Below are 13,456 nucleotides of genomic sequence, written 5' to 3'. Positions count from 1 at the left end.
TTGTTAAGCACCTACTATATTAGACACTGTACTAAACGCTGGATCTTGATCTTGTCTTGCTATTTGATATTGAGTGTGGCCTGTAAATGATACCGGTGACCTGCTCAAGGTGCCAGATGTGAAGGCTTTGTGTGTGATCCAGGTCTCACAGCACTATTCATTCATTCAATTGTATTTATTGAGCGCTTACTGTGTGCGGAGCACAGCGTGGCTCAGTGGAAAGAGCACGGGCTTTGGAGTCAGAGGTCATGGGTTCGAATCCCAGCTCTGCCACTTGTCAGCTGTGTGACTGTGGGCAAGTCACTTCACTTCTCTGTGCCACAGTTACCTCATCTGTAAAATGGGGATTAAGACTGTGAGCCCCACGTGGGACAACCTGATTCCCCTGTGTCTACCCCAGCGCTTAGAACAGTGCTCTCCACATAGTAAGCGCTTAACAAATACCAATATTATTATTATTATTACTGTGCTCTTGGGAGAGTACAATACAACAATAAATAGACACATTCCCTGCCCACAACGAGCACACAATCGAGTGTTGGGGAGGTAAATATCAATACAAATAAATAAATTACAGAATGTACATAGTGTTGTGGGGCTGGGAGGGGGAAAAGCAAAGGGAGCAAGTCATGCCAATGCAGAACAGAGTGGGAGATGAGGAAAGGGGAGGCTTAGTCTGGGAAGGCCTCTTGGAGGAGATGTGCCCTCAATAGGTTGGGAGAGAGTAATTGTCTGTTGGATTTGAGGAGGGAGGTTGTTACAGGTCAGCAACAGGACATGGGTGAGGGGTTGGTGGAGAGACAGGTGAGATTGAGGTGCTCTGTAAACCTTTGGTTTGGTCTGGACCCTGAATCCAACCCTATCACCATACTGACAGTCTCCCAAAGAATGTGCTGACCTTCTTGAGTCTCTTTGCTACTTACTTCCTTGTCTCTCACTGCATCATGGGTTGGTTTGCTGCCTTGGTAACAGAATTCTGTGACTGTGTTTAACTTGGGGTCACCATTATAAAAGGCATATATGGCTTCCCTGCTGTAGGCTGACTCATGATCGTGGTTTTCTTTAGACTTATTGTCAGCCTGTAATGTCTGACTGATTTGGTGAATCGATTCATTCATTCATTCACCCATTTGTATTTATTGAGCGCTTACTGTGGGCAGAGCACTGTACTAAGCACTAGGGAGAGTGCAATATACCAATAAACCGAAAGATTCCCTGCCCAAAACGAGCTTACAGCCATAATCAATTCCACTTCTTCTTGGGCGTGAGTCTCTGAGGAGCAGTCCACTGCATACAGTAATTATGGTAATTGTACTATATTCTCCCAAATGCTATCATTCATTTCACTCATTCATTCAAATTTATTGAGCGCTTACTGTGTGCAGAGCACCGTACTAAGCGCTTGGGAAAGTACAATGCTCTGCATATAATATGCACTCAAAATATACGATTGATTGATTAATTCTTGAATGAATGACAGTTTCTAGGATTTTTGATGAAGTCTTTTGAGTTGGAAAAGTTAACCAGAGGGGCAGAAACCTATCCTAACATCCAAATTCAAGTCTCTCATTGCCTCCTCCAGCATGGCTGCCTAGAATAAGTTGAACAGGGCCAGGCCCTCTTCACATCCCTGCTTTCCTCCACTTGCATAGGGAGATGGATCAGTCAAGGCAGCCTTGGCTCTGACCCAGAGAGCCAGTGCCACCATGAAGTAGGCTCAGAATCTTGACCAACTTAAGGAATCCTCTAGGCTGTAAGCTCCTTGTGGGCAGGGAATATAATGTTGGTATTTGTTAAGCGCTTACTATGTGCAGAGCACTGTTCTAAGCGCTGGGGTAAACACAGGGGAATCAGGCTGTCCCACGTGGGGCTCACAGTCTTAATTCCCATTTTACAGATGAGGGAACTGAGGCACAGAGAAGTTAAGTGACTTGCCCACAGTCACACAGCTGACAAGTGGCAGAGCTGGGATTCGAACTCATGAGCCCTGACTCCAAAGCCCGTGCTCTTTCCACTGCACCACGCTGAATATGTCTTACATTGTTGCATTGTACTCTCCCAAGCACTTAGTACAGTTGTAAGTGCTCAATAAATATGATGGACTGATTGACTGTTTAGTAACTTCCGGAGCTCAATCTGCTGATGACAGTGAGTGCTTTGGTAAGGCCTCTGAAGACTATTTAGAGGATTTGGTGCTGTTGTGTGCCTTTTTCCTGTACCTGCCCAGATAATACCTAATAAAAACAACCTAATTTTCTGGGTATTACTTTGCTTCCCCATATTAAAAAAAAACAATTTGAATATAAACATCGAGATCAATTATTGAGGATTTCCCAGTCATAATATAATTCATTTGTACTTTGCAATGCACGATACTCTAAAACCAACAGGTTTTAAAAATCATATTCCACAGATAGTGTGATGTAGTGGAAAGATCATGGGATTAATAGTAGAAGGAATAGTACTGATTGGGCATCTACTAAGTACAATGAACTGTACTAAATGCTTGGGAGAGCACAACACAAAAAAAAGTCCCCAGCCCACAAGCAGCTGACACTATGATGGAGGACGAAAAACATACAATTATTTACAACCAGAATAATCAAAATAAATAACTGAATGTACAGATGAATAGACATGCATACACAAGTGCTGCTAGGATAGAGCACGGGTTTCGATGTCAGGAGGACCTGGGTTTTAATCCCAGCTCCGCCACTTGTCTGTTGTCCCCTCTTGACTGTAAACCCACTGTAGTCAGGGATTATCTCTCTTTATTGCTGAATTGTACTTTCCAAGTGCTTAGTACGGTACTCTTCACACAGTACGCGCTCAATAAATATGATTAAATGAATGAATGTACAATTCGGCAATAGGTAGAGACAATCCCTGCCCAATAATGGGCTCACAGTCTAAATGGAAAAGAATAATAATGGCATTTGCTAAGCGCGTACTATGTGCAAAGCACTGTTCTAAGCACTAGAGTAGATATAAGGTAATCAGCTTGTCCCCCATGAGAGTCGTAATCCCCATTTTACAGATGAGGTAACTGAGGCACAGAGAAGATAAGTGACTTGCCCAAAATCACACAGCTGACAAGTTATGGAGGTGGGATTAGAACCCACGACCTCTGCTTCCCAAGCCTGTGCTCTTGCCACTAAGCCACGAATGTTGTGTAACCTTGGGCAAGTCATTTCATTTCTCTGGGCCTCAGTTACCTCATCTGTAATTTAGAGATTAGTACTATAAACCCCATGTGGGACATGGACTGTGTCCACCTTGATTAGTTTAAATCTATCTCAGTGCTTAATACAGTGCCTGGAAGTAGTAATTTCTTAATAAATACCATAAAAAGATCTAGTGATAGCTAGTAAGTTTGTTCAGCTTGAAGTGCTGGTAGTAAGTAAGAGAAGGCAGGCTGGAGGACTGGCAGTCAGAAGACCCAGAGTCTAGTCCTAGATCTTCTGTCATGGGCCTGCTGTGTGATCTTGAGCAATTTACTTCACCTCTCTGTGCCTTCCTCAGTTTCCTCATCTGTAAATTCCGGGTAAAGATACCTTCTTTCACTACCTTTTTGGAACCCCATATCTGCCCTCGTGCTAAGCACAGTGTTTTACTCATAATTATAGTACAGAATATAATTATTATTAGTGGATACCAGTAACATTGAAAAGATGAATTTTTATAAGAATTTAAAGAAAATATTATCGGATGATACTAAGAAACAAGGACACACCGATGAGATGGATTGGTACCTGGAAATATACGTAGAGTTGTTTTCCATATTCTAGGAAGACACCATTAATGGTGAAACTCACCTAAGAGTCCATGTGAGATTTAAAAGGTTAACAAAGGACCTATAGTGCTAGATACATTATCACACAGACAGGTTTTCCTGTCTTGTGCTGATAGGTTAAATGTTTGAAATGCCTGGCACAGAGAAGCAGCATGGCTTAGTGGCAAGAACACGGGTTGGGGAGTCAGAAGATGTGAGTTCTAATCCTGGCTCCACCACTTGTCTGCTGTGACCTTGGGCAAGTCACTTCACTTCTCTGTGCATCAGTTCCCTCATCTGTAAAATGGGGATTAAGACTGTGAGCCCCACGTGGGACAACCCATTACGTAGTATCTACCCCAGTGCTTAGAATAGTGCTTGGCACATAGTAAGTACTTAACAAGTACCTGTATTATCATTATTATTTTCTCCTGTGCTGCTACCTGGAAATAAACATCTTGTAGAGCATAATAAAATCCCATATGGACATATATCAAATTCAGGAAAACAATTAAAAATATTTAATGTTTCCAAACACAGTGAGGCCAATGAGAACTTTTGCTGACTTTATCAATAATTGTGACTGCGGTTGGAAGTTCATCTTCAAAGTTGAATATAATGGAAAAAAAAACTGACTTAAGGAATACTTTGCACCAAGAAGGCTTAGTAACTATGGCACTGAAAACCACTGAATATAGGAAGGTCTGAAAAATGGATGGTGTTTTCAGAAGATTCCTCTAGCCAAAGTCTGGGTAAAATAGATTTCTTTAAATTGTTGATATTTGTAGAGTGTCAGGGTGGGGAATATTACTTTATTGAGGTAAATCATTGTAGTGCTGTCAATATATTACATTACTATTTTATAATTAAGATTGTTTTACTCTCACAGTAAAAACAAATGTGGTCAAAGCCTACTTTTTAACCATCAGTATTCACCTGTTTGTTATTCATTCGAACATAAAGATCCAAAAGGGATTTGTGGTGACACTGAACTGGCTTGCTGATTCAGAAAGCATTATGGTCTCATGGAAAGAGCATGGGTCTGAGAGTCAGAAGGGCTGGGTTCTAATACAACCTCTGTCACATGCCTGCTGTGTGACTTTGGGCTAATAATAATAATAATAATAATAAAAAATCATTGAGCACTTATTACGTGCCAAGCATTCTACTACATGCCAGGGAAGATACAAATTCCTGCCTTAACTTTTCTGTGCCTCAATTTCTTCATGTGCAAAATGGAGATTCAAAACCTGTTCTCTCTCCTTCTTATACTGTGAGGTCCTGGTTGGAGTCCATTGTCAGACAGGAACTGTGTCTGACCATATCGTCTTGTATCTCCCCCTCTAGATTTAAGCTCATTGTGGGCAGGGAATGAGTCTGTTTAATGTCATATAAAACTCCCCCAAGCGCTGAGTACAGTGCTCTGCACACAGTAAGCGTTCAATAAATACGATTGAACAAATGAATGAAGACTGCAGCATTTAATACCATGGAGGGCACATAGTAAGCGCTTAACAAATACGACAGTGATTATTAGAAAGGAGGAGCCAATAAAGGACCAGTGAACGAGTGACCAAGAGACCCAGGCCCAGTTCCCCGTTGAGTGCAGTCTGCCGGCAGAAGCCTGAGGTTCGCACTCTGCATGCCCCTTTCATTCTTCCCAGATCTCACAGCTAATCTATCCCTGAAAATCTCCTCCTCTCAGCCCCAGAGGTTAAGGAAACAGACACTATTAGTGTAACATCAGTAAAATGAAGTAAATATTTTGGGCCTAACCCATTATTTTTGAAAATATGCTTAAATAAATGTCATTAAAGCAATTAATGTCTGTGCCACCAGAAAATAAATGGTGTTCACTTCTATCCTGGCTGTAAATACATATTGATTAGGTTTAAACTCAGAACTTCAAAATGAATTATATCTGGTCATTGTTAAACTGCTTTGCTCACTAGAAGAAAACACACAACAACACCTATTATACCACATTTAATTAAGACAAGCATCAACTTTATGTGCCATTATTTGCTTCTGCCAAATCTCTATGGTGTAAATATTGAACGACGCCATCTCCTGAATGCTAATCAATCCTTTCTGAATTTCAAATGATTACATCCATTTGAGGAAATGCTTCTGTGCCAGCAGCATCCCAAGCTGCATACATTAGACAGGCATTAGTACTAAGAGATGTGCATCCATTTGACAAGTGTGCAGTAAGTATTTTTCTAAATTAGAATATCATATATGGAAAGTTAAAAGCCGAGGTTGGATGCTAATAGTATTAAGAACCCCAGGATATCTCATTTGCTTCTCTGACTTGTAGGTACAATTTATCTAATGCATTCGGGGTAAGGCAGTGAGATGAAGTAATCTATATTATTCCCATTTGAGAGTCTCAAATGGTTGGGACTAAAATATTTTCAATTTGAGACTGGCCACCGATTTTAAGAGACTATATTTATAGGAAGTCAGGAAGGAGTAAGGCAAAGGCTAGAATGTAAATACGTTGGGTCCAAGCTCAGAATAGATCATTAACATTATTGTGGCATTGGATTTACTTGTTCGGTTCTCCTGTGAAGACTAACAGAGTGTACATGTCAGTAAAACTGATTTTGATAGCACAAGAGGACCAAGTTACGCCCAAAATATTAGGTTTTGAAATACCCTTAGTATTCAGATTGTGAGCCCCTCAAGGGGCAGTTTCCATGCCTAATTCTCACTTATATTCTCTTACCAGAGCTTAGTAGAGTGTTCTGCATATAGTAAGTGCTTAATAAGTACTGTTACTCCTACTATCAGAGTCATATAGGTTGCTCCATCAGAAGATATTTTGTCACACAAATACATTTTGCCAGTTGGTTCTTAAATTTTCAGATTAAACTCAGAATATTTAAAATAGAAAAAATGCTTGTCAAGCAGTACGGTAGAAGAAGACAAACTGTTACTCCTGATTTCTGCTTTCCCTCATTAACGTCAATCTATCACGAGCTCTCTCTGCCTCAGTTTTTTCTTCTGTGAAATGGACAGACTGCTCAATGCACTGCAAGCACAAAGTTTAGTCATAGCTTGGGATTGTGATTCAGATGCCAAGAGTCCCCTGCCCTTCAACTCACCATTTCCTTTAATGGGACATGGACTTCCCTGATAAGTCAAAAAGGACGACGAGCAATGCACTGGAAAGATGAAAGTTTTAGAAAAAAAATCATGCTCCAATGCCAAAAGTGTTTCTCCTTGTCATTTTAAGGCTGCACTAGTGTCCAACTAAAAAGTAAATGGAAAGGAAGAGTTGGTGGTTGTTCTCAACTCCTCTCTTCATGCTTAGTGATTCTCCTTCAAGGATACGAAAGACACAGTGGTGCATTTTGTCAGGCCCCAGTCTATAACCCCCAAAACCACCCATACCATAGAGGATACACAAACTCGCTGAGTGCTTTGATACTACTTCCACCTAGTGAAAAATGGCACAGCTTTTTTTGAACAATAAAATGCCAAAGCAGAGAGAATACCACATATCTCATGGGCTATGGCTGCCTCTGTTTGAAAAATCCTAGTTTTCTTAGTTTTGTTTAAGTCAGAGTCCAGTGTTTGCCATATATAATGATTAAATGTTTACGATTTCTACAAGTCCCAGTTGTCTCATGTTAAGTGAGATGTGGGATCAATAGTTGCTCTGCAATTATTTGCCCATTGATAAACCCTTCATGTTTTAAATGAAGTACATTTGTCTGTGTCCTGACAGTGATAAGAGGGCAGCGCCCGGCAGCTGCTGCCTGTTCTAGCATTAAACTCCACAGACAGACAAGTGGCCAGACTTGCCTGGGTCAAACGATGTCTAACTTTCCTCCTATTGGCATTTCACTCTACAAACGACCCTGATGGAGGCTTCGACAAAGCATTCTTGCTGAGCTCTAATAATGAAAGCCAGAGGGACAAATGGAAGATTTGGGTAAAAGGAAAATAATGGCTGGGTTTCAGTTTAAATATCCAGTCGGGAAAGCTAAGGGGCAATATTCAGTGTTGGGGCTGGGAAAGGAGAGCTGTCAGGACCAGAAACTAAGCCCTGTTAGAGAACGGTTGCAGGTGAAAGTGTACTTCATTAAAAGACAAAAATCAACCTGCTTTAGCCAATAAACTTAGGTTAACTGTGTAGTTATTGTTCATGTCTTTTACCCTTGGGCTTCTCCACTGCTTTGAAATTCTTGGGAAACTTTACCTTTTAATCTGAAGACAGAACTCACTAGTTTACTTCAAATCTGCTTAGCTAGTTCGATTTCTACCCTCTACAATTTTAATTTCTTCCCATATTCTTTTAGAGTGATGTATGATTTACAATTTTGCTATTTTTTTGTTTTTTATGGCTTTTAGTAAGTGTTTACTAGGCACTGTACTAAATGATGAGATAGATATACGCTAATCAGGTTGAATGCAATCCATGTCCCACATGGGGCTCACAGTCAATCCCTATTTTACAGATGAGGTAAATAAGGCACAGAGAAGTTAAGTGATTTCCCCAAAGTCACACAGCAGACCAGTAGAAGAACCGAGATTAGAAGCCAGGTCCTTCTGACTCCCAGGCCCATGGTCTTTCCACTAGGCCATGTGCTTCCCTTGTTTTGACCAATTAGCTAACAACAACAGCCACAACAAAAACATAGATAGAGATTTGGGAGATAAATTTAGCCTGATTTATACATTATCTTAGTTACTAGTTTTCAAGTGAACCTTTTTCAATCAATCAATGATATTTCTTGAGCAGCTAGGGTGTGCAAAGCACTAAACTAAGTGCTTGGGAAAGTATAATACAATAGTGATAGTGGATACAATCCTTTTCCACAATGAGCTTTCGATCTAAAGGGGAGAAAGACATTAAAATCCATTACAGATAGGAGAAATAGTAAGGTAGGATATTTACACAAGTTCTGTGGGGCTGAAGTGAGTATCAAAAGTGCTTAGTTTCTTGGAGAAGATGTGATTTTGGGAGGGTTTGAATGTGGGAGAGTGTTGGACTGTTATATATGAAGGGGGAGGGAGCTTGCAGTCTTCTAGACTGTAAGCTCCTTGTGGACAGGGAACATGTCTACCAACTCAGCTGTACTCTCCCAAGCGCTTAGTACAGTGCCTTGCACAACAGTAAACAATCAATAAATACCACTGATTGATTGATTGACTAATTAAGTTAAAGTGGCTGGCACATAGTAAGCGCTTAACAAATAACCTAAAAATATAAATATAAGTTCCAGGCCCAAGCAAGGTTGCGGGCAGGGGGTTGGTAAGAGGGAGAGATAAGAACAGAGTACAGAGAGACAGTTGATGTTAGAAGAGCAGAATCAGTGAATGGGCTTGTTGTAGGAAATCAGCTAGGTTAGGTAGGAAAGGGAGAGCTGATTGAGTGCTCTATAGCCGCTGGTGTCTATTTGATGTGGAGGTTGTCGAGGAACCATTGGAGGATTTTGAGGAGTGGGGAAATATGGGCTGAATAGTTTTTTGGAAAAAAATATCTGGGCAGCAGAGTGAAGTATGGACTGGAGAGGGGAGAGAGAGACACAAGGGAGGTCAGTAAAGGGAGGCTGATGCTTTAGTCAAAGTGGATAATGATAAGTGCTTGGATCACAGTGGTAGCAATTTGGATGGAGAGGAAAAGGTGGATTCTAGAGATGTTATGAAACTAGAACTGGCAGGATTTTGTGACAGATCCAATGCGTGAATTGAATGAGAGAAATGAGTTGAGGATAATGCCACTGTTATGGGTTTGTGAGACAGGGAGGAAGGTGATGCCATCTACATTAATGAGAAAGTTAGGGGACACTTTCATTTTTGTAGTTTTTAGGTTGGTGTGGTCATAAATTTATGGCAAATAAGGGTAACTTCATTACTTGTCTTAATTATCAATTACAAGAGCACAGGATGGTAAATCAATGCCAGCACCGATAATTATTTAATGTCTTTTCTTTTCAAGATCCCGAGTCTTGCTATTAGAGCCCCATGCTCTGGGATCCTAAGATATTGCAGGGGAAAATCCCTGATGAGCGAAATCTCTAAGGTAACTGTGGTTGTATTTTTTGAAAGCTTTGAATTGTTTGCTACAGTTTTTTTGTTTTTTGTCATTGTTATTGTATTGTTTGTTATGGGCAACTTGAAACTCAAATAAATTGAAGGTCAGGTACAGAAAATAAACCTCTATCATTCCTATTCAGACCAAGGGGAATGTAGAAGCTCGTACTGAACTAGGGAAAGTTAATTAATTTATATAGTTATATAATACATATAACTTATATAATTAATAACTGTATATAAATGCAGTCTGGTTATAGTTCAGGTCAAACCTTCCTTTCTCCTCATTCTAAGAAAATGTCCAACACTACTTTCTCCTTGTTGGTTTTCTCCATTGAATTATTCAGATAATTGCCTCAACTCCCCACTTGGTTTAACTGTAGAGATGGACCTGTAATACTTTCAAGCATTAATTAATGAATCCCAACAGTAGCCCTGGGAAGGAGATAGGACCTAATGACTATGCCCATTTGGCAGGTGATTAAAGCTATAACATTTAAAAGCTGTAGAACATAGCACTGACAGAGACCTCCAGGGGCTCTCTTGCTGTCAACCTACTTCCTAACCTGACAGTGTTTCGGTGACGAGTTATTGCCCTCCTTCCTGTGAGCTGTAGGATGCTGCGAGGGACTGTGGGAATCTGGGAAGGTGTTTCTGAGGCTACACAGGGAGAGGATTTTCACTCCCCACTTCTCCATGCCTGCTCCTTTGGCCTTCCTGAAAACTAAGAGCTGGTGTAGATTATTCATATAATTATTATAATTATTATTATATTTGTTAAGCACATACTATGGGTCAAACACTGTTCTAAGCTCTGGAGCGGATATAGACACAGTCCCTCTCCCACATGTGGTTTACAGTCAAGGAGGGAGGACAGGTACTGAATTCCCATTTTGCAGATGAGGGAGTTGAGGCACTGGCCAAAAGTCACCCAGTAGACAAGAGGCAGAGTCTAGATCTCTGAGATCACCTCAGATCCTCTGAGTCCTAGGCCACTTTCAATCAGGCCATTTGCCTGTTCAAACATTGAGAATAATCTAGTGCTCTTCTGGCTTTCCCTGGCTATTGTGTTCAGGGTTCGGGGTCCAGTCACTAATGGAGAGGATGAGGAAGGAGACAACTTGTCTCAAAACTGAGGTGGTAATGAAACCACCCCAGACAACTCTTTCTCTGACCTGCAGCTCTGTCTAGAGATGAAGATTTCAGATCATCTCTCTGGGCCCCATTTGGGAGTTCAACAAACCTTACAATGAGGAAGATCATTAATTAATTAATTCTTTCAATAATATAGAGCTCCTTCTGCATCTGCATCACTGTGCTAGGCATTTACTCTGCCTTCATTCAATCATATTTATTGAGCGCTTCCTATGTGCAAAGCTCTGTACTAAGCACTTGGGAGAGTATAGAAACTGTACTGAATCTCTCTTGGATGCAAAGCACTGTATTTCTACCTAGTCTCTCTAAATTTCTCAAGGAGAGAGACAGTGTCTTCTTCCTTCTTTCATATGTACCGCAAGAGTCGGTATATTGTCTGGCAATCAATCAATCAATTGTATTGACTGAACACTTAGTAGGTGCAGAGCACTGTACTAAGTGCTTTGTGAGATTACAATATAAAAGAGTTGGTAGACACACTCCTACATGAAGCTTTCAGATGAGAAGGGGAGACAGTTGTTGTTGTCTTATGCTGTCGAGTCGAGTCCGACCCATAGCGACACCATGGACACATCTCTCCCAGAATGCCACACCTCCATCTGCAATCGTTCTTGTAGTGGATCCATAGAGTTTTCTTGGTCAAAATACAGAAGCAGTTTACCATTTGCCTCCTTCTGTGCAGTAAACCTGAGTCTCTGCCCTCGACTCTCCCATACAGCTACTGCCCAGCACAGTGAGTTTTGACTTGTAGCAGATTGCCTTCCACTCGCTAGCCACTGCCTAAGCTAGAAATGGAATGGGTAGGCCTCTGCTTGACTCTCTCTCCCATAGTTGAGACTGGTAGAGTGCTGGAAACTCTCCAGGTGCAACCCTGAGAGGTGACGGGGAGAGAGACATTACTATAAATACGTAAATTATGGCTATGTACATAAGTGGCACATAGGTGCTCTGTATGTTGTTCTGCACCCATTTTTTTCTTAGTTGCTCCAAGGGGAAGAAGAGGTGATACTTTGTCTGTCTTAGCCTCTCCAGTAGGGAAGTCCGAACTCCACGTGTAGTTCCCTCATCTGTAAAATGAGGATTAAGACTGTGTGGGACAGGGACTATGTCCAACCTGATTGTCCTGTATCTACTCTAATGTTTAGAACAGTGCCTGGCACATAGTAAGTGCTTAACAAATATCATTATCATTATTATTATTATTATTGTTATTTCATTTTCCTAGCCCCTCTGGTGGACCTGAGAGCATTCTGAAAGTTAAGAGAAACACCGCACACCACGTAGAATGAAACCCAGAATGAAAGTATTCCGCAGTGCCTCTCAACCTAAACCACATCATCTTCACCTCACCTCTGCAAATACAAACTCAACACTATCTTTTCCTAAGAATTTGACCCACCAGCTATTGAAATTTGATGTCGTGGTTTGAAAACAGTCCCGGTACAGAGGAAATATGGGGAAGGAAAGAAATGGAAAGGGTTTGGGGCAAAAGGCTTTTGATGTTTGGCACATTGCAGTGCACTTAATAACAAATTGGGATACTGGTGAGGTTGATGATATGCTGCTGATGGTGCATTTGCTAGTCATCTGGGATACAGCACAAGTCCAAGATCCCCAGTCATTATGTCTCTAGGTTGGGGAATGCCAATGGCCAAAGGCATTATGTCTCAGGCTGAGAAGTGTCATCGGCCAAAAATAATTTCCTGGCTGGCCTAACTTGCTCTTAAGCTATACGCATATTCCCGGCAATCAGTTAAGAGATCCTGGATATTTTGTTCAAACACAGCACTGTGATGGCAGTGTTGGATTCATGCTTTAGATATTCCAATTCATGACACCTCAACCAGTCTGCTTCTTCTTATGGTATTTGTTAAGTGCTTACTATGTGCCAGGTACTATACTAAGCACTGGGGTAGATCCAAGTTAATCAGATTGGACACATTCCTTGTCCCACATGGGGCTCACAATCTTAACCTCCGTTTTACAGATGAGGTAACTGAGGTCCAGAGAAGTTGAGTGACTTGCCCAAGGTCACACAACAGATAAGTGGCAGAGTCCTTTTGACTCCCAGGTCTGTGCTTTATTCCTTAGACCATTCATTCATTCATTCATTCATTCATTCATTCATTCATTCATTCATTCATTCATTCGTATTTATTGAGCACTTACTGTGTGCAAAGCACTGTACTAAGCACTTGGAAAGTACAATGCAGCAACAGAGATAATCCCTGCCCGCAATGGGTCACTACTACCAGCTGTTGTAATGGAGATTGTGGGGTTGGGGGGGGTGGTGGTGGAGAGGGACGACTTTCATTTGTTTCTCTGCAAGTTATGTCTATCTTTGCCTGGGTGGTGATGGGTTATGGATTCTCGATCAGCACCAGGTCTTTGGATTTGGCTGGACCATTACACATCTGAACCTGTCTGGGTGGCATTGTGGTTTTTTTTATTGAACATTTCAAATGTCAGTCCTTTTGTCCC

At 41.2% G+C, this 13,456-nt stretch overlaps 1 protein-coding gene and 1 non-coding gene across 3 annotated transcripts in view; both read right to left on the bottom strand.

Moving 5' to 3' along the window:
* The window catches only part of NR5A2 (nuclear receptor subfamily 5 group A member 2), a 163,078-nt gene that overhangs the window by 52,081 nt on the left and 97,541 nt on the right, over nt 1-13,456 (bottom strand). The gene's annotated exons all lie outside the window — the stretch shown is intronic.
* On the bottom strand, nt 11,719-11,856 carry LOC114811500. Its single transcript, XR_003759198.1, has one exon. It is a non-coding gene; the product is annotated as a small nucleolar RNA SNORA7 (small nucleolar RNA).

The sequence above is a fragment of the Ornithorhynchus anatinus genome, chromosome 4 (genome assembly GCF_004115215.2).
Source record: "Ornithorhynchus anatinus isolate Pmale09 chromosome 4, mOrnAna1.pri.v4, whole genome shotgun sequence".
NCBI classification, from domain to species: Eukaryota; Metazoa; Chordata; class Mammalia; order Monotremata; family Ornithorhynchidae; genus Ornithorhynchus; species Ornithorhynchus anatinus.
The sequence above is the reverse complement of the archived record's forward strand: the minus strand, read 5'-3'. Positions and strand labels throughout refer to the sequence as shown.